General features: G+C 43.7%; 1 protein-coding gene and 1 long non-coding RNA gene across 4 annotated transcripts in view; both read left to right on the top strand.

Moving 5' to 3' along the window:
* Nucleotides 1-19217, top strand: part of Ablim3 (actin binding LIM protein family member 3) — a 122072-nt gene that overhangs the window by 16824 nt on the left and 86031 nt on the right. The window lies entirely within an intron of this gene.
* On the top strand, nt 1546-18558 carry LOC110284599 (uncharacterized). The gene is made up of 3 exons (XR_002376960.3): nt 1546-1859; nt 18284-18355; nt 18460-18558. It is a non-coding gene; the product is annotated as an uncharacterized LOC110284599 (long non-coding RNA).

Below are 19217 nucleotides of genomic sequence, written 5' to 3'. Positions count from 1 at the left end.
TATGTCCTCAAGTGGAAAAAGAATCTGAAGCACAAAAAGACTGACAATGTGTGACCCAAGAGTTGTTCCCACCACCAGTCCTTCCTCATCCTGAATCTGGCAAATGGGCCAGGAGTAAATGGTAGGAGATGCTGTGCATCTTCCTCTTTTTATCCAGAACCTCTGCCTCAATCTCTTCACTCTCTGGCGCTATTAAGCAGACCTCCTTCTGCAGTCTGGATCCCATGCCATTCCCTTCCCTGAGGCCATTTCTCCCCTTGAGCTAAATCCAGGCCAGAGATTACCTTCAGACCCAGAGCAGCTGGTCACCACCCACAACTCACCCGCCCAGGCAGCCTTAGGATGCCTTCAGTCCGCTACTGAGTGTGGCGATTTGGATTACCTCAGCATCTGTGACTCTGTCAGCACTCTGGGGGAAAATACTCCTTAGCCAGTAGCAAAGTCCACTGCTGGGTGTAAACATAGAGGATGCTTTGCCCATTAATCTAGCTTAGAGAGGCTGAGCAAGTGAACAACATATTTGTGTGCTTTGATGATGTTTTCTCCTTTTTTGTCTGAACAACTCACACAGCTGGGGGTTGAGAAGCAAATAACAATGATTTCTTGGGGTTTCTTGACCTTAATATTGCCAGTGATAAGGTCTGCTACCAACAGTGTCAGGAGAAGTCTCCATTTTTGGGGTTTTTTTTTTTTTTTTTTTTTACAAGGCAGGATATCAGGAAGCAGTCTATCTCTTATGTAGGAAGGCAGCTGGCTAAATGTCCAAGGATTGAGCTGGCATCAGGCACATGGCTTCAGTACCCTACATCTCAGTCTGCTCGGCCACGGAACGAGCGGGGTGATCCTCTCCTTACCTGCTTCACTGGGCCAGAGACGATCACATGGCACAAACCATAAAGCCTTGGATTGACCTCTGTCTGCTAGATATCTAGGGCGTGTCTTCTTCCCTTGGCTACTTGAGAGAAAGAGAAGCCAGCAAAGATCTGACTTGATTTCTTTTAGTTATTAGTTCTGGCTATTGGTAGTGTTTCTGTTACCCATTAAAGTCTCAAAGAATTCTGCCCCAAAACTGAGCACAAAGCAAACCCAACTTTATTTGGGTTACAGGTGAATGGACCAAGCGAGGGAGAGTCAGTTCACTGTGGGTCTAATGTAATTACATACCACTGCCCTCATTTCAAATATTTTATAGGATTGCCGGGCCATGTCCCCCACTCACACATCCTGTGTCTCATTCAGAAAGCATTAATGTCTAACCAAGGGATAATAAAAGGGTCTCAGGATGGTATCCATAGGGTACCGTCTTAGCTGCTTCCTTTTGTGTCTGGAAGGGCAGGGAGCAAGCCAGACCAGAAAGAAAGCCCTTTCATCATGTCTGACAGAGCAGGTGACTTGCCTTGGCTGACAGGCGCAGACTGTCACCCTTCAGCCCAGGTGAATGATGCTGTCACCAGCATTTGTGTTGTCACGCCCTGTGACCCTCTCAGGAGGACTCAAGTTTTAGCTTTCCCTCTCCTCTTGCTTATGCTCCTGACTCTTGGCAGCTGTTCCTGAGACCACTGTCTTCCGATGGCTCACTTGTCACAGGCAGTCTAGAGGGTTAGAGATGACCTCTCCCCTCTGAAAGCTGTCAGACGCTGTGTGTTTTCCTAAGTGTAGAGCCAGGTAACCCAGAAGTGCCGCCAACATACCTCTTTGGGAGAGAGGATCTGCCAGTGTGCAGAAGAAGCCCGATGCAATGGAAAGAAAGATATCCAGGGTGGATGGCAGATGAAAGCAGGCCTGAGATGAGGCTAAAAGGGCCAACAAGAGCCAGGAGGTGGAGCAACATGGCCTTTAGTGTCTGGCAAGGATCTCAGGTAGAGTGAAGCTACTGGGTACTATTCAGTGCCCCCGGGGAGGATGGGAGTCAGAGCTGGGTATCACTGGATTTGTTTTTTGAAAGCATCACTTTGGCTGCTGTGCAGAGAATGAATCAGGAGAGGCCGGTTGGGACTTAGATTCCTCCAGGCTGGGACTGAGACTGAAGGTAGATGGGGAAGTGACTCCTATTCCAGGGCCATGGTATGGCCTTGATTCCCTGGTAGATATTTTTTTTTTAATTTTACTTACTTTTATTTTATGTGTATGAATGTTTTGACAATGTGTGTGTGTGTGTGTGTGTGTGTGTGTGTATGTGTGTGTATGTGGAGTGTATGGTATTATGTCTGTGTGTGTATGTATATGTGTGTGTGTTGTATGTTGCTCACCAAAGTCAGAAGGGAGTATCAGATTAGGTAAAACTGGAGTTACAGTTAGGAGCTGCCATGTGGGTGGTGGGAGCTGAACCCAGGTCCTCTGTAATAGCCATCTCTCCAGCCCATCTTAGTAGCTTTTGTACCATCCGTGCCACTTAAGTAATGATGTCGACGCTATTAAATAGCTAATTAGAGCTTCCATACTGAACTACTGTGCATGGCACAAAAAGCAGAAGTTATTTTGTCACAAATAAGGACTTAGAAGTGCAAGGTCAAGGTTCGGGCAGGGACGCTTGCTACTGAGATTCTCGGCATGGCTTGTAGATGATGCTTCTCACACACGTGTTCCTGTCATCTACCCTGTGTCTTCATCTCTTCTTGTTGGATTAGAGTCTATCTCATGATTTCACTTTAACTTGATCTCCTCCTTAAAACTCTGAGTTACGATTTCTGTCAGTGAACGAGGGGGGAGAGTCCATGATTCAGCCCATTGGAAATCCCTCCTGCTGTAGAGAGCATTCAGTGTTTTGGTTCTTTCTCTCCCCTCCCTCCCTGCTCTGTATATGTAGCCACACTATGTACAATGAAGGTTGTATAATCTGTAACCACACTATGTGCAGTGAAGGTTGTATAACATTTTGATGGATTTCATTCGGGTTTTGGTCTTCCACCTAAATGGCCGTGTGATTGTTAAGATAACCGCAGGAATTTCCTGTACTAGTTACTTCTTGGGATCAAACCTGGTGCCCTTTACTTTTGCTGTGGCCTCAGGAAACACCTGCTATGGGCAACAGCTGTCAGGTTCATCCTGAGGAAAGAACTCTTTTTTTTTTTTTTTTTTTTTTTTAGCATTCTTTTTTTTTTTTTTTTTTTTTTTTTTTTTTAATATTTTTATTACATAATTTCCTCAATTACATTTCCAATACTATCCCAAAAGTCCCCCATAGCGCCCCCCACTTCCCTACCCACCCATTCCCATTCTTTTGGCCCTGGCATTCCCCTATATTGGGGCATATAAAGTTTGCAAGTCCAATGGGCCTCTCTTTCCATTGATGGCCGACTAGGCCATCTTTCGATACATATGCAGCTAGAGACAAGAGCTCCAGGGTTCCGGTTAGTACATCCTGTTGTTCCAACAATAGGGTTGCAGATCCCTTTAGCTCCTTGGGTACTTTCTCTAGCTTCTCCATTGGGAGCCCTGTGATACATCCAATAGCTGACTGTGAACATCCACTACTGTGTTTGCTAGGCCCCGGCATCGTCTCACAAGAGACAGCTATATTTGGGTCCTTTCAGCAAGATCTTGCTAGTGTATGCAATGGTGTCAGCGTTTAGAAGCTGATTATGGGACGGATCCCTGGATACAGCAGTCTCTAAATGGACCATCCTTTCATCACAGCTACGAACTTTGTCTCTGTAGCTCCTTCCCTGGGTGTTTTGTTCCCAATTCTAAGAAGGTGCACAGTGTCCACACTTTGGTCTTCATTCTTCTTGAGTTTCATGCGTTTAGCAAATTGTATCTTATATCTTGGGTATCCTAAGTTTTGGGCTAATATCCACTTATCAATGAATACATATTGTGTGAGTTCTTTTGTGATTGTGTTACTTCACTCAAGATGATGCCCTCCAGGTCCATCCATTTGGCTAGGAATTTCATAAATTCATTCTTTTTAATAGCTGAGTAGTACTCCATTGTGTAAATGTACCATAATTTCTGTATCCATTCCTCTGTTGAGGGACATCTGGGTTCTTTCCAGCTTCTGGCTATTATAAATAGGGCTGCTATGAACATAGTGGAGCATGTGTCCTTCTTACCGGTTGGGACATCTTCTGGATATATGCCCAGGAGAGGTATTGCTGGATCCTCCGGTAGTACTATGTCCAATTTTCTGAGGAACCGCCAGACTGATTTCCAGAGTGGTTGTACAAGCTTGCAATCCCACCAACAATGGAGGAGTGTTCCTCTTTCTCCACATCCTCGCCAGCATCTGCTGTCACCTGAATTTTTGATCTTAGCCATTCTGACTGGTGTGAGGTGGAATCTCAGGGTTGTTTTGATTTGCATTTCCCTGATGATTAAGGATGTTGAACATTTTTTCAGGTGCTTCTCTGCCATTCGGTATTCCTCAGGTGAGAATTCTTTGTTCAGTTCTGAGCCCCATTTTTTAATGGGGTTATTTGACTTTCTGGAGTCCACCTTCTTGAGTTCTTTATATATATTGGATATTAGTCCCTTATCTGATTTAGGATAGGTGAAGATCCTTTCCCAATCAGTTGGTGGTTTTTTTGTCTTATTGATGGTGTCTTTAGCCTTGCAGAAGCTTTGTAGTTTCATGAGGTCCCACTTGTCAATTCTCGATCTTACAGCACAAGCCATTACTGTTCTATTCAGGAATTTTTCCCCTGTGCCCATATCTTCAAGGCTTTTCCCCACTTTCTCCTCTATAAGTTTCAGTGTCTCTGGTTTTATGTGAAGTTCCTTGATCCACTTAGACTTGACCTTAGTACAAGGAGATAGGAATGGATCGATTCGCATTCTTCTACATGTTAACAACCAGTTGTGCCAGCACCATTTGTTGAAAATGCTGTCTTTCTTCCACTGGATGTTTTTAGCTCCCTTGTCGAAGATCAAGTGACCATAGGTGTGTGGGTTCATTTCTGGGTCTTCAATTCTATTCCATTGGTCTATTTGTCTGTCACTATACCAGTACCATGCAGTTTTTATCACAATTGCTCTGTAGTAGAGCTTTAGGTCCGGCATGGTGATTCCACCAGAGGTTCTTTTATCCTTGAGAAGAGTTTTTGCTATCCTAGGTTTTTTGTTATTCCAGATGAATTTGCAGATTGCACTTTCTAATTCGTTGAAGAATTGATTTGGAATTTTGATGGGGATTGCATTGAATCTGTAGATTGCTTTTGGCAAGATAGCCATTTTTACAATGTTGATCCTGCCAATCCATGAGCATGGGAGATCTTTCCATCTTCTGAGATCTTCTATAATTTCTTTCTTCAGAGACTTGAAGTTTTTATTATACAGATCTTTCACTTCCTTAGTTAGAGTCACGCCAAGATATTTTATATTATTTGTGACTATTGAGAAGGGTGTTGTTTCCCTAATTTCTTTCTCAGCCTGTTTATTCTTTGTGTAGAGAAAGGCCATTGATTTGTTTGAGTTAATTTTATATCCAGCTACTTCACCGAAGCTGTTTATCAGGCTTAGGAGTTCTCTGGTGGAATTTTTAGGGTCACTTATATATACTATCATATCATCTGCAAAAAGTGATATTTTGACTTCCTCTTTTCCAATTTCTATCCCTTTGATCTCCTTTTGTTGTCGAATTGCTCTGGCTAGGACTTCAAGTACAATGTTGAATAGGTATGGAGAAAGTGGACAGCCTTGTCTAGTCCCTGATTTTAGAGGGATTGCTTCAAGCTTCTCACCATTTACTTTGATGTTGGCTACTGGTTTGCTGTAGATTGCTTTTATCATGTTTAGGTATGGGCCTTGAATTCCTGATCTTTCCAAGACTTTTATCATGAATGGGTGTTGGATCTTGTCAAATGCTTTTTCCGCATCTAAGGAGATGACCATGTGGTTTTTATCTTTGAGTTTGTTTATATACTGGATTACGTTGATGGATTTCCGTATATTGAACCATCCCTGCATCCCTGGGATGAAACCTACTTGGTCAGGATGGATGATTGTTTTGATGTGTTCTTGGATTCGGTTAGCAAGAACTTTATTGAGGATTTTTGCATCAATATTCATAAGGGATATTGGTCTGAAGTTTTCTATCTTTGTTGGGTCTTTTTGTGGTTTAGGTATCAGAGTAATTGTGGCTTCATAGAATGAGTTGGGTAGAGTACCTTCTGTTTCTATTTTGTGGAATAGTTTGTGAAGAACTGGGATTAGATCTTCTTTGAAGGTCTGATAGAACTCTGCACTAAACCCATCTGGTCCTGGGCTTTTTTTAGTTGGGAGACTATTAATGACTGCTTCTATTTCTTTGGGGGATATAGGGCTGTTTAGATCATTAACCTGATCTTGATTCAACTTTGGTACCTGGTATCTGTCTAGGAACTTGTCCATTTCATCCAGGTTCTCCAGTTTTGTTGAGTATAGCCTTTGGTAGAAGGATCTGATGGTGTTTTGGATGTCTTCAGGATCTGTTGTTATGTCTCCTTTTTCATTTCTGATTTTGTTAATTAGGATGCTTTCCCTGTGCCCTCTAGTGAGTCTGGCTAAGGGTTTATCTATCTTGTTGATTTTCTCAAAGAACCAGCTCCTTGATTGGTTGATTCTTTGAATAGTTTTTCTTGTTTCTACTTGGTTGATTTCACCCCTGAGTTTGATTATTTCCTGCCGTCTACTCCTCTTGGGTGAATTTGCTTCCTTTTGTTCTAGTGCTTTTAGGTGTGTTGTCAAGCTGCTAATGTGTGCTCTCTCTAGTTTCCTTTTGGAGGCACTCAGAGCTATGAGTTTTCCTCTTAAAAATGCTTTCAGGGCGTCCCATAAGTTTGGGTATGTTGTGGCTTCATTTTCATTGAACTCTAAAAAGTCCTTAATTTCTTTCTTTATTCCTTCCTTGACCAAGGTATCATTGAGAAGAGTGTTGTTCAGTTTCCACGTGAAGGTTGGCTTTCTATTATTTATTTTGTTATTGAAGATCAGCCTTAGTCCATGGTGATCTGATAGGATGCATGGGACAATTTCAATATTTTTATATCTGTTGAGGCCTGTTTTGTGACCAATTATGTGGTCAATTTTGGAGAAGGTACCATGAGGTGCTGAGAAGAAGGTATATCCTTTTGTTTTAGGATAGAATGTTCTGTAGATATCTGCCAGATCCATTTGATTCATAATTTCTCTTAGTTTCACTGTGTCCCTGTTTAGTTTCTGTTTCCATGATCTGTCCATTGGTGAAAGTGGTGTGTTGAAGTCTCCCACTATTATTGTATGAGGTGCAATGTGTGCTTTGAGATTTACTAAAGTTTCTTTAATGAATGTGGCTGCCTTTGTATTTGGAGCATAGATATTCAGGATTGATAGTTCCTCTTGGAGGATTTTACCTTTGATGAGTATGAAGTGTCCCTCCCTGTCTTTTTTAATGACTTTGGGTTGGAAGTCAATCTTATCAGATATTAGAATGGCTACTCCAGCTTGTTTCTTCACGCCATTTGCTTGGAGAATTGTTTTCCAGCCTTTCATTCTGAGGTAGTGTCTATCCTTTTCTCTGAGATGAGTTTCCTGTAAGCAGCAAAATGTTGGGTCTTGTTTGTGTAGCCAGTTTGTTAGTCTATGTCTTTTTATCGGGGAGTTGAGTCCATTGATATTAAGAGATATTAAGGAAAAGAAATTGGTGTTTCCTGTTATTTTTGATGTTAAAGTTGGCATTTTGTTCTTGTGGCTGTCTTCTTTTAGGTTTGTTGAGGGATTACCTTCTTGTTGTTTCTAGGGCGTGATTCCTGTCCTTGTATTGGTTTTTTTCTGTTATTATCCTTTGAAGGGCTGGATTCGTAGAGAGATAATGTGTGAATTTGGTTTTGTCGTGGAATACTTTGGTTTCTCCATCTATGTTAATTGAGAGTTTGGCTGGGTATAGTAGCCTGGGCTGGAATTTGTGTTCTTTTAGTGTCTGTATAACATCTGTCCAGGATCTTCTGGCTTTCATAGTCTCTGGTGAAAAATCTGGTGTAATTCTGATAGGCTTGCCTTTATATGTTACTTGGCCTTTTTCTCTTACTGCTTTTAGTATTCTATCTTTATTTAGAGCATTTGTTGCTCTGATTATTATGTGTCGGGAGGTATTTCTTTTCTGATCCAGTCTATTTGGAGTTCTGTAGGCTTCTTGTATGTTCATGGGCATCTCTTTCTTTAGATTTGGGAAGTTTTCTTCTATAATTTTGTTGAAGATGTTTGCTGGTCCTTTGAGTTGAAAATCTTCATTCTCATCCACTCCTATTATCCGTAGGTTTGGTCTTCTCATTATGTCCTGTATTTCTTGGATGTTTTGAGTTAGGATCTTTTTGCATTTTCCATTTTCCTTGATTGTTGTGCCGATGTTCTCTATGGAATCTTCTGCACCTGAGATTCTCTCTTCCATCTCTTGTATTCTGTTGCTGATGCTTGCATCTATGGTTCCAGATTTCTTTCCTAGGGTTTCTATCTCCAGTGTTGCCTCATTTTGGGTTTTCTTTATTGTGTCTACTTCCCTTTTTAGGTCTAGTATGGTTTTGTTCATTTCCATCATCTGTTTGGATGTGTTTTCCTGTTTTTCTGTAAGGACTTCTACCTGTTTGATTATGTTATCATGTTTTTCTTTAAGGATTTGTAACTCTTTAGCAGTGTTCTCCTGCAATTCTTTAAGGGATTTTTGTGCTTCCTCTTTATTGTCTTCTTCCTTTTTAGCAGTGTTCTCCTGCATTTCTTTAAGTGTGTTATTAACGTCCTTCTTGAAGTCCTCTATCATCATCAGGAGATATGCTTTTAAATCCGTGTCTAGCTTTTCCGGTGTGTTGGGGTGCCCTGGACTGGGTGAAGTGGGGGTGCTGGGTTCTGATGATGGTGAGTGGTCTTGGTTTCTGTTAGTAAGATTATTACGTTTACCTTTCGCCATCTGGTAATCTCTGGGGTTAGTTGTTATCGTTGTCACTATTTAAAGATTGGAGCAGAAGCTGTGTTCCACTCACCAGCAGTCCCAAAATCCTGCGGCGGGGGTCGTGGGTAGCTGGCGGGTGTCAGGCAACCCTGCGCTCCCGCTACCCTGGCGCTGATCCGGCCGGGTGAGGCCTGTGGCCCTACTCAGGCTGGTTTCTGCTTCCCTAACTAATGCAGTCTCAGGTCCCGCGCAATTGGATTGGAGCAGAAGCTGTGCTCCCCTCACCAGAAGTCTTAAGATCCTGTGGCGGGTGTTGTGGGCAGTTGGCGAGTGTCAGCAGACCCTGCGCCCCAGCTGCTCAGGTGCTTTTCTGACCGGAAGAGGCTTGTGGCCCTGTGTGGGCCGGATTTCTCTCTCCCCAACCAGAGCAGTCTCAGGTCCCGCGTGATTGGACTGGAGCAGAAGCTGTGTTCCACTCACCAGCAGTCCCAAAATCCTGCGGCGGGGGTCGTGGGTAGCTGGCGGGTGTCAGGCAACCCTGCGCTCCCGCTACCCTGGCGCTGATCCGGCCAGGTGAGGCCTGTGGCCCTACTCAGGCCGGTTTCTGCTTCCCTAACTAATGCAGTCTCAGGTCCCGCGCAATTGGATTGGAGCAGAAGCTGTGTTCCACTCACCAGCAGTCCCAAAATCCTGCGGCGGGGGTCGTGGGTAGCTGGCGGGTGTCAGGCAACCCTGCGCTCCCGCTACCCCGGCGCTGATCCAGCCGGATGAGGCCTGTGGTCCTACTCAGGCCGGTTTCTGCTTCCCTAACTAATGCAGTCTCAGGTCCCGCGCAATTGGATTGGAGCAGAAGCTGTGCTCCCCTCACCAGAAGTCTTAAGATCCTGTGGCGGGTGTTGTGGGCAGTTGGCGAGTGTCAGCAGACCCTGCGCCCCAGCTGCTCCGAGGAAAGAACTCTTAATCCTCATCCCATCTGAGGCTGTGGGAAATATTTACCGTGCGTCCACATGAAGGCTCCAGGTATACACGCATCCCTCCCCAAATGACTTAAAATCTGATGGCAAAAAAGGAACAAGTGCACAAGTCGCCATACTGTGTGCGAACCGTGCTGGAGGACAGAGGTTTTCCAGAATGTGGTCTTCAGTCACACGATTAACATCATGTAGGAATTGGCTAGAGAAAGACAGGTTCTCAGCCCTCACCCTAGAGCGGCTAAACCAGAAATGGCAGGAGTGGAGTCTGGCCATCTGAGTCTTGACAAGACATCCAAGAGTTTAGATGCCTGCCCAAGTCTGACAGCATAGTTTATCCCTAAGGAGCTCATTCCATGAGATTTCAAGGAAAAATAGCTCCTATGTGGAGTGGGGACGAGAGGAGAACCAGAGACTATTTCTAGAAATGTGGTGCATATGAGAAAGGCCTTGAAGAGTGGGTAGGATTTTTATATTTATATGTAGAAGATCATATTTACTACAGTTGCCATCTGCATGTTTATGTATTTCTTTTTACAAAAGTAATTAGCAGCCTGGACTCTTAACTAGAAAGATCTGTTAGCTGTCCCTTCCTCGTCTTCTAACTGGCTCACTCTGAATTGAAGCTCCCACCAACATATGTTCACTTACAGAACTGGCGACTGCAGCTGGGGGTTGTGGAGGGGGGCACGTTGCTAGAGGTCTGCCCCCATTCCATACACAGCTTGATCTGGAGGGAGGGGTCCTACCTCTAGAGCTGAGACAAAAGCAGATCAAAGTATCTTTGCATCTCAGAGTGAGAAGGAGCTGTCAGTGTTCTCTAATCATTTAACCCAGCTAAGCAGCCTCTCAGCTTGCCTTGAAGGACAGGTAGCAATAGGATACAGTATATACACACACCCATTTTGTCAGACCATTGGATACCTCTTTAGAACAATGGACAAGCTATGGCCTGAGCACCAGCTCTGATCCACATCCTTTTGTGCAGTCACTATTTGCTTGGAATACAGCCAAGCCTGCTCACAGACTTGGTGGATATAGCTGTTTGACACTATAACAGCACAAGTTCTTAATCCTCTCCAAGTAACCAAAACCCAGTTCAGACTTCTTCCAGTGTTCATTGGTCCCTACCATTGAAGTGCAGAGAAGGCTGGTATGGAATAGCTGCTGCAGAGATGCTCTGTGTGACAGCTGCTGGATCAAGGCTATGCTTTCCGCTGTGAGCGTTTTCCTTAGTCACTCAGAGTCAGGGATAGCTCTCTGGGCTCCACCACATGCTGTTCTTTTTGCTCCACCTAGACCCCTATACACCGTGCAGGTGTCTCTTCAGCTGTCACATGAGCGCTACACGTGGAGTCAAAAGTCCTGACTTAGCTACTCAATCTCGAAAATATGAGCTGACAGGATGCCATGAAAATCAAAACAAAGCAAAATTCTGAATGAATATAAAGGGTTGCTTTTGTTCTTTTAGAACCAAAGCATATTTAAGCTGGCAAGAAGACTAAAGTTTTTTCTCATCCTCGTAGTCTGAGTGAAAAAAAGAAATTCACAAGTGTGTTTTAGTTGGCTCATAGAATATTCTTTTTTATTTTTATTTGCTTTGGTGTTTGAGTCAAAATATAAAAAACCTGGGATTTTTTACTTTAAAATTCAAGTTTCCAGTTTCACTGAACCTGTGTCTCTACAGGGCAGGAATCAGTTGAAACCAAGTAGGGGCAAGCCTTAGAGACAATATGCTGGTCCCTTTATCTTGTCACAACTACATCACTCATGTGTCTCTTTTAGCACTTGAGTTTATGCCATCTTGACCTAATGTAATCATGCATCCGATACCCAAAGATCTAGTTTCTCACCCTGTAAACTTTATAACCTCACAGCCTCAACCACATATAGGACTCACACTACACTGGGAGCAACCTATCTGGGTATCTCTGACTTGGGGACGGTTTTCTATCTATGGCCAACTTACTTAACACGCCAAAATGGGTAAGTGATTTACCACAATTCTTTGAATATTGGAGAGTTAGGGACAAAGTCCTCAAAATGGTGGTCATTTTACCCAACCTGGTGGAAGTAGGTTTGTTCCCACATTCCTCCCTTAGTCATGAACCCCCAACTTGATTTAAGATGGGAATATATTTTTAAAGTTTTTAGTATTAAGTTGAGTGTTGGCTGAAATCTCAACTTTCACAGTCTATTTTTATTTTACATTTTATTTTATTTTGGCCTCACTGTGTAGCTCTGGCTATCCTGGAACTCACTACATAGATCAGGTTGGCCTTAAACTCATAGAGATCTGTCTGCCTCTGTCCCTCAAATGCTGGCACTAAAGGTGTGCACCACTACACCCTCATAACTTGCATTGTGTTCAAGTTTGCACATGGTTGTACACTAAGTCGGCTTGTTTTAATTTTTTTTAACCTTTATTGTTTGTCAGTGTATGCAAGATATCAGACTTAGCATTAAGACTACAGAGCTGGGCTCAAAAATACCCTCTGCCTTTATCAAGCCTGAAGTCTTTGGGAGAGACAGAGATCAAACAAAAAACGCTGAGTATACCATCAAGAGAGAGCACCTAGGGCCCTGAGAACCAATGGCACAGAGTTTACACTGCTGAGAGGAGTTGGTAGACATTTGCCCTGAAAATTATGGGATGGCAGAGTTCTATCCCAAACAGTATTTCTTAATGTTGACATACATCTTAGACTAGATAATTCCATGTAGAGAGGTGAAGGAGGAATCGCCCTACGCATTATTGGATAATTACTAGTGCTAGGTATCAATAGCATACCTGCACACACCACGGTTTTTATTGTCACACCAGTCTCTGGGCATTCCCAAATAACCCTGGCTGGGAGCTGTTCCTAGTTGAGAACTGGTGATCTAGAAGAGGGTTATGGTAGGAAGGACGCTATAGTGAGTGATGCTTACAGTGATATGGAGTTGGCAGCAATGGGGAGAGGCTGACCTGGAAAGATACGGAGATCCATCTATCCGTATGCAACTTGAGAGTGGGTAGACAATGTGGTAGACTAGAAAGTGGCGAGGGCTGGCTTTTGTTTGCATAAATGACACCAACACAAGCTGGCTATGAGATTTCAAGGTCCAGGGCTTACAATGCATGACAGTGAGGGGAAACACCGTTGCCCTTCTCTCTCCCAGCATAGCCACCTGGGCTGTTCATCTTTGCCTGGTAAGAGATGGCTACAACTGGGCACCCAAAATACTCTTCCTAAAGAAATGACAGTAAGTATAAGGGTACATCAGGAGTCAAAGCAACAGTCGTAGGTGCTCCCTTTGGACCTTATAACCTTTCTAGACACAGGTTCTTAGTGTATCTCTCAAACCTCGTCAGAGAGGTTTCCTTTAGCAGTAGATGGAGATGAACACAGAGACCCACAATTGGTCAAGATACAAAGAATAAGAGACTGTGGACTTCTCAGCCCTAAATAGGACATCTGTATCTACATCTTTATCTTCATCTACATCACACCTCGCTTCTTCCAAGGCTCAAGTATCATTGCAGAAGAGGCGAGGGAAAAGGTGTAAGAGCTGGAGGTGGTGGATGAATGTAGGGAAAGGCTGCTTTTATCAGACACAGTAGGGCACTTACACACTTGCATGCAAACTCACAGCAGTTGTATCAGCAGGCACAAGACATGCAAAAGCTTAAGCCAGAGAAGCGAGAGGAGGCAGGCATGAAGTTCTCCCCCACCCCACCCCCAGCTGAGGATCTGTGGGTAATTTCTAGCTACTGGGAGAGGGGGAGTTAGTTTTCTTTAAGGATGTAGGTCAACCACATTCCAGTGGAAGGCCACACACCCAAGAGTGCCTGGGTAGCACAGACTGGACTCAGTGGATTTTGTTTAAGGAGGAAATAAAGTTGGGTAGGTATAAAGAGATGGATCTTGAAGGCATCGGAGAAGAGTAATTACGCTCAAAATACAATGTATGAAGTTTTCAATGAATTAATGAAAATAACTTAAAGAAAAAAAAAAGAAATGATAAGTTTAGAGAAGAAAACCATCTGCCATGGTTGAGAGAGTGAAGTGTGTTTAATCTAGCAGTAACGGGACAGCATTTCAATGCCGGCTGATTTTTTTTTTCAAACATTCATGAAAGTTGGCAAACACACTGCAGAAATATACTTTGTAATACCCGGGAGGAGGCTGGCACACTATCTGATAATGCTATTTGCGTTCTTGCCTTAGAGCTGAGGAGTGCTTAGCGTTTCTTTCCAGTTACTAACCCAAGGGTACTCATCTTTGGGTGAGCAAAGAGATGTCCGGAGGAGCTCGTTCAGGATGTGATGTCTGAGGTAGAACCCCATCACCTACAGTCCTAAGCCTAGGAAGTTCTATAGCAGGTTGTTAGCTGACCACTTTGAGAAATAGCTTACAGTGAAAAATGCCTTGGAGGAAAATGTATGAGTCCTATCCATCACCGCCTATGCCCCGAGACTCTACTTATCTCTCCCAGCTCTCTGGTTTCTATCCAGTGCTGTTCTGATAAACTTTCCCCAACTGTTTAGATGCTCCCAGATCACATTCCCCTGGGTGCAGCAACAGATGCTGGACCCATAACAATAGCCAGACTGGCCTTAACAATCTAGACATGTTGGTTGTATATTACAGAAAGCAAAACGTGGGCCAGGGCAGATCCATTGGTGAGCCCATCTATGCCATTAAGTCCCCAGATGGTTTTCTGTCTGAAGTAGCTTGGAATCCAACATGAACACACAACTCTACCACTGCATAACAATATCCACTGGAGAAAATATTCCTGGGACCCAGTTCTATCCACCCAACCTCTAAAAGCTTTCTCTGGTATCTCATTGGCCAATATCACATCACATGTCTTTGTTAAATCAATCCATTGGCAGAGGAAGGTAACGATGAGGATCCATAAACACCAGTCAGTAGTCTCACCCAAGTTGGAAAAGGTTTCTACCTTCTCTGAAATTCACCCATGAGTTTCCTCCTCAGAAAGTCATGGCTGCTCTGACGAGGGTCCACTAAGAAAGAAGCTCAGAAAACAAAAAAGGATCAATGGCTGCTGAGAAGGCAGCTACTGTATCTCCTTCTTCTCTTACAGCACTATCTCCATCCTCCCCCACATTAGAGTCAGCATCATGACAGGCAGGAGTCGGGTCTCCTCGGGTCACCCCCATGTCCTCAGTTAAGCTATGAGTCTTGTTACATACATGTACTCCAGCATGAAGTGGCCCTAAAATATAACTTGTTCAGTTTACATTGGTGGCAAGTTATAGTTTGGATGGAAAACTATTAGTTTATCTATCTCTAAGAGACAAAACCTCAACTCAAACCCACGTCTTTCTATAAAGGGAGAGGAGGGTAGTGTCTTAGGGTCTCCATTGCTGTGACAAAACACCATGACCAAAAAACAAGTTGGGGAGGAAAGGGTTTATTCAGCTTACACTTTCCACACTGCTGTTCATCAAGAATGCAAAGTGAGGCAGAAACCTGGAGACATGAATTGAGGCAGAGGCCATATAAGGGTGCTGTCTCCTGGTTTGTTTCTTTTGGCTTGCTCAGCCTGCTCTTGTAGAACCCAGGACCATCAGTCCAGTGATAGCCCCTACCCAAAATGGGCTGGGTCCTCCCCCATTGATCACTAATTGAGAAAATGCCTTACAGCTGGGTCTCATGAAGGCATTTCCTCAACTGAGGCTCCTCCTTCTCTGATGACTCTAGCTTGTTCAAGATGACACATAAACCATCCAGCATAGGTAAAAGTACCATATTGGTACTTAGAACGTCCAGAGGATCCACAGACTCCAAACAGGGAACTCAGAAACCTGTTCACACTCAGTTCTAAAGCCCTCTCCAAGTGGAGACCATCTCCAGATGGCATCACATCCCTCAAAACTGCCCCCTACTGGCTCAGTAAGACAGGCGCCTTCCCAAGAGCACCTACAGGAGTGAAACTTCAGTGCCTAGGACAGAATTAGCATCCTCTGGATGGGCCAGGTCTAGACTACTTGGCCACCGTGTCCTAGGACAATGTCAATCCTACCCAGATTCCATGGAATGGCTTCTCACAGGAAAGAGATCTCATTGCCAGAAGAAGCGGAGAACAGATGCTGAGCAGGCAAAACAACAGATGTCCACCACATTTATGGATAAAAAAAAAAGCTGTTTGTGGGGCATTATACACAGGCTAAGCCACCGTCAAGAGCCTCATGCTCATATACAAAGAGATTCAACATTTCCTCCTGCCCCTCCATATTGTAAAAATTAAACTTGAAATGTGAGATGATCATTTGTTTCCCAGTTTCAAATGTTCAAATGTGAATTTGAGGCCTGGTGGGGGGGGGGGGGTAGCAGCAGTGGTACGCACCATTAATCCCAGCACTCAGGAGGCAGAGGCAGATGGATCTCTAAGTTCAAGGCCAGCCTGGTCTACAGAGTGACTTCCAGAACAGCCAAGGCTACACAAAGAAATACTTTCTCAAAAAGACAAAACCAAAAAAGGGCAGTTCTTGTCCATTGGTGTGTTAAAAAAAATCTCAATTTTTTTTTCTTATAAGTGATATCTAAAAGTTTTCTATAGCTTTCTTCTATTGCCTTTTGACTTTTTTCTACTTCTTCTTTGCTGCTTACTATGTCTTAACTTCTAGGGCCCACAAATCAAGGGCCAGCAACTTATTAATAACTATAAAAATGCCATCTCTTTCTGAGGGCCAACAAGATAGCTTGTCAGGTAAAGCCTGATAACCTTCCTCAGCATCCATGGAAAGGAGGAGGGAGAATACCAGCTCCACAAAGTTGTCCTCTGGCTTTCCTATGCTCTTCTCTCCCTCCCTCCCTCCCTCCACCCCTCCCTCTCGCTCTAATTAACTAAATATTTTTTGAAGATTTATTTATGTATGTGAGTACACCATTGCTCTCTTCAGATACAGCAGAAGAGGGCATCAGATCCCATTACACATGGTTGTGAGTCACCATGTGGTTGCTTGGAATTGAACTCAGGACCTCTGAAAGAGCAGTCAGTACTCCTAACTGCTGAGCCACCTCTCCAGCCCAAGACAACTGTATCACAAGTAGGATTCGAACCTCCATGCAGAGGAACCCTCAACAGGAAAAGCAAATGCTTGAGTCTGGCGCCTTAGACCGCTCAGCCACCCTTATACCTTAGTTAAATAATGCCATTTCTCCACTACACTTTCCACAGTTTCTCTCTCTCTCTCTCTCTCTCTCTCTCTCTCTCTCTCTCTCTCTCTCTCTCTCTCCTTCCTTTGACAGTTAGAAATACTCAGTAATCCTATCACCCCTACATAGGTACAATGTCCTCCCTTAGAGGGTAGCTACTTAGAGATATGTTTTATCCAATCATACAGACAAATACAGTTATTCGGACAAATACAAAGTAAGTTCCTACTATACCAGGTGCTAGATGAAACATTAGAGGCAAAATCATTACCACCACCATAATCATCACCATCACCACCATAGTCATCACCATCACCAACACCATCACCACCATAGTCATCACCATCACCACCATAGTCATCACCATCACCACCATAGTCATCACCATCACCACCATAGTCATCACCATCACCACCATAGTCATCACCATCACCACCATAGTCATCACCATCACCAACACCATCACCACCATAGTCATCACCATCACCACCATAGTCATCACCATCACCAACACCATCACCACCATAGTCATCACCATCACCACCATAGTCATCACCATCACCACCATAGTCATCACCATCACCACCATAGTCATCACCATCATCACCATCACCAACACCATCATGACCATATCATCGCCACTATCGTCATATACCTTACAGTAGCATGGAACTTCCTTTGGGGTAAAAAGTGTGCTCATCTTTACAGTTCTTTGATGTTTAACTTTTAGTGGAAATATCATTGTTATCATTATTATGACAAGCGTGTGTTGCCATGGGCATTCTGCTCTCTGATTCTTTCAGAAATCCTCGAGAGTAAATACTGTGATTCTATCTCACAGAAAGAGAAACTGAGACTCGGTGGCATGAAGTCCCTTGCTCACACTCATAGCCTGTGAGAACAAAGCCTAGAGATGAATAAGCCCTGGTCTGACAGGATGTGTAGTCTGCTCTCCCTTCATGCTTGCCCAGTAGAAAGTAGAAGTGGCTTCTGCTTGCCTGTAAAGGTTAAGGCTTGAATCCACTACGTTGCATGCAAAACATAGGCTACAGACTTGGAGCTATGGCTGTTTTAGTGAGGATAAATCTTTAAGGCCTGCTCCGCCGGTTAATTGCTCCTAGCTACTGGCAGACATCCTTGAGACTTCAATTAGTTCCAATCCCATATGCCTTCCTTTTACAATCCTCTTTGAGGGACCTTGGATTTTAGATTCTTTACTGGCAAAATGATGAAGCTAGATCTAAACCAGATGTCAAATAGGACAACCTAGAATGAGGAAAATGCTCCACTTCTGTCTTATCCAGGATAGCAGCTTAGTACTTTGTGAAGCTATGGAGCACGTGACTCACCCACCTAATACAGCTCAGAACTGATTGGTGAGTCTTCATACATTTTAAATAGCCACATGACCAACAACTACCTACCACCGTAGACAGCATATAGCTAGAATGATCTTTGTCTCTCTTTCTACCTCTGACAGCCTTCCTACAACCCATTAGCAGATCTTGAACATCAGTTCGCTTGGTAGCAGACAGTGTTTTAAAGAAGATGGAATAAAGTAATAAAGTATGGTATATGGACTAGCAGAATATGTGAGCATGTGTTGTGTATGGTAAGTTTTCATAGTGACACTTTGTTTCACAGATTTGTATCCTGGGTCTTTGTGCAAAAGAAAATGTTTCCAGTGAGTCATGGCCCAAATCCTGTTTGAAAACCACTGCCCACCCCCGAGTAAATAATGAAACCTGGAGGGAAAGCAGGCTTCTGTGGCGATTCCTTTTCCAGCCGGGAGCTCTGTAAGACCTCATTGTAGGAATACGCTGTCCTTCTAGGTCCTTCAGGCATGTGGACAGCATGTGGCTTGTCTCAGTAATTGAAAGTGACTTTGTGGTCATCTGCCTCTACAGATGCAAAGACCCAAAATGATGACCCACAGACAGAGAATCTGGTTCTCATAGACAGGTTCCCTTTGGGATTGGCATAGGTTTTTTTTTTTCATGACTGTAGTTCCTGGGGACCAGTAAGTTGTATCCATCCCCACCTCCGGAGTAGCTATTCTCTTCAGTTTGGGTTTTTGGTTATGTTTTTCCATGCCATCGCCTGCCCCTGAGGCCCTGGGTGTTGCAACCTGTACTTGCTCTATGTTCAATTATACAGAATCTATAGGAAAGCTTAACTTCACAGGGGGAAAACAAGAACCCAGAAGGGGAAAGGGAAATACTAAGACTTCCTGAAAAG

Source organism: Mus caroli, unplaced genomic scaffold, assembly GCF_978045245.1.
Source record: "Mus caroli unplaced genomic scaffold, Mus_caroli_1 scaffold_19, whole genome shotgun sequence".
Classification (NCBI taxonomy): domain Eukaryota; kingdom Metazoa; phylum Chordata; class Mammalia; order Rodentia; family Muridae; genus Mus; species Mus caroli.
The sequence above is the reverse complement of the archived record's forward strand: the minus strand, read 5'-3'. Positions and strand labels throughout refer to the sequence as shown.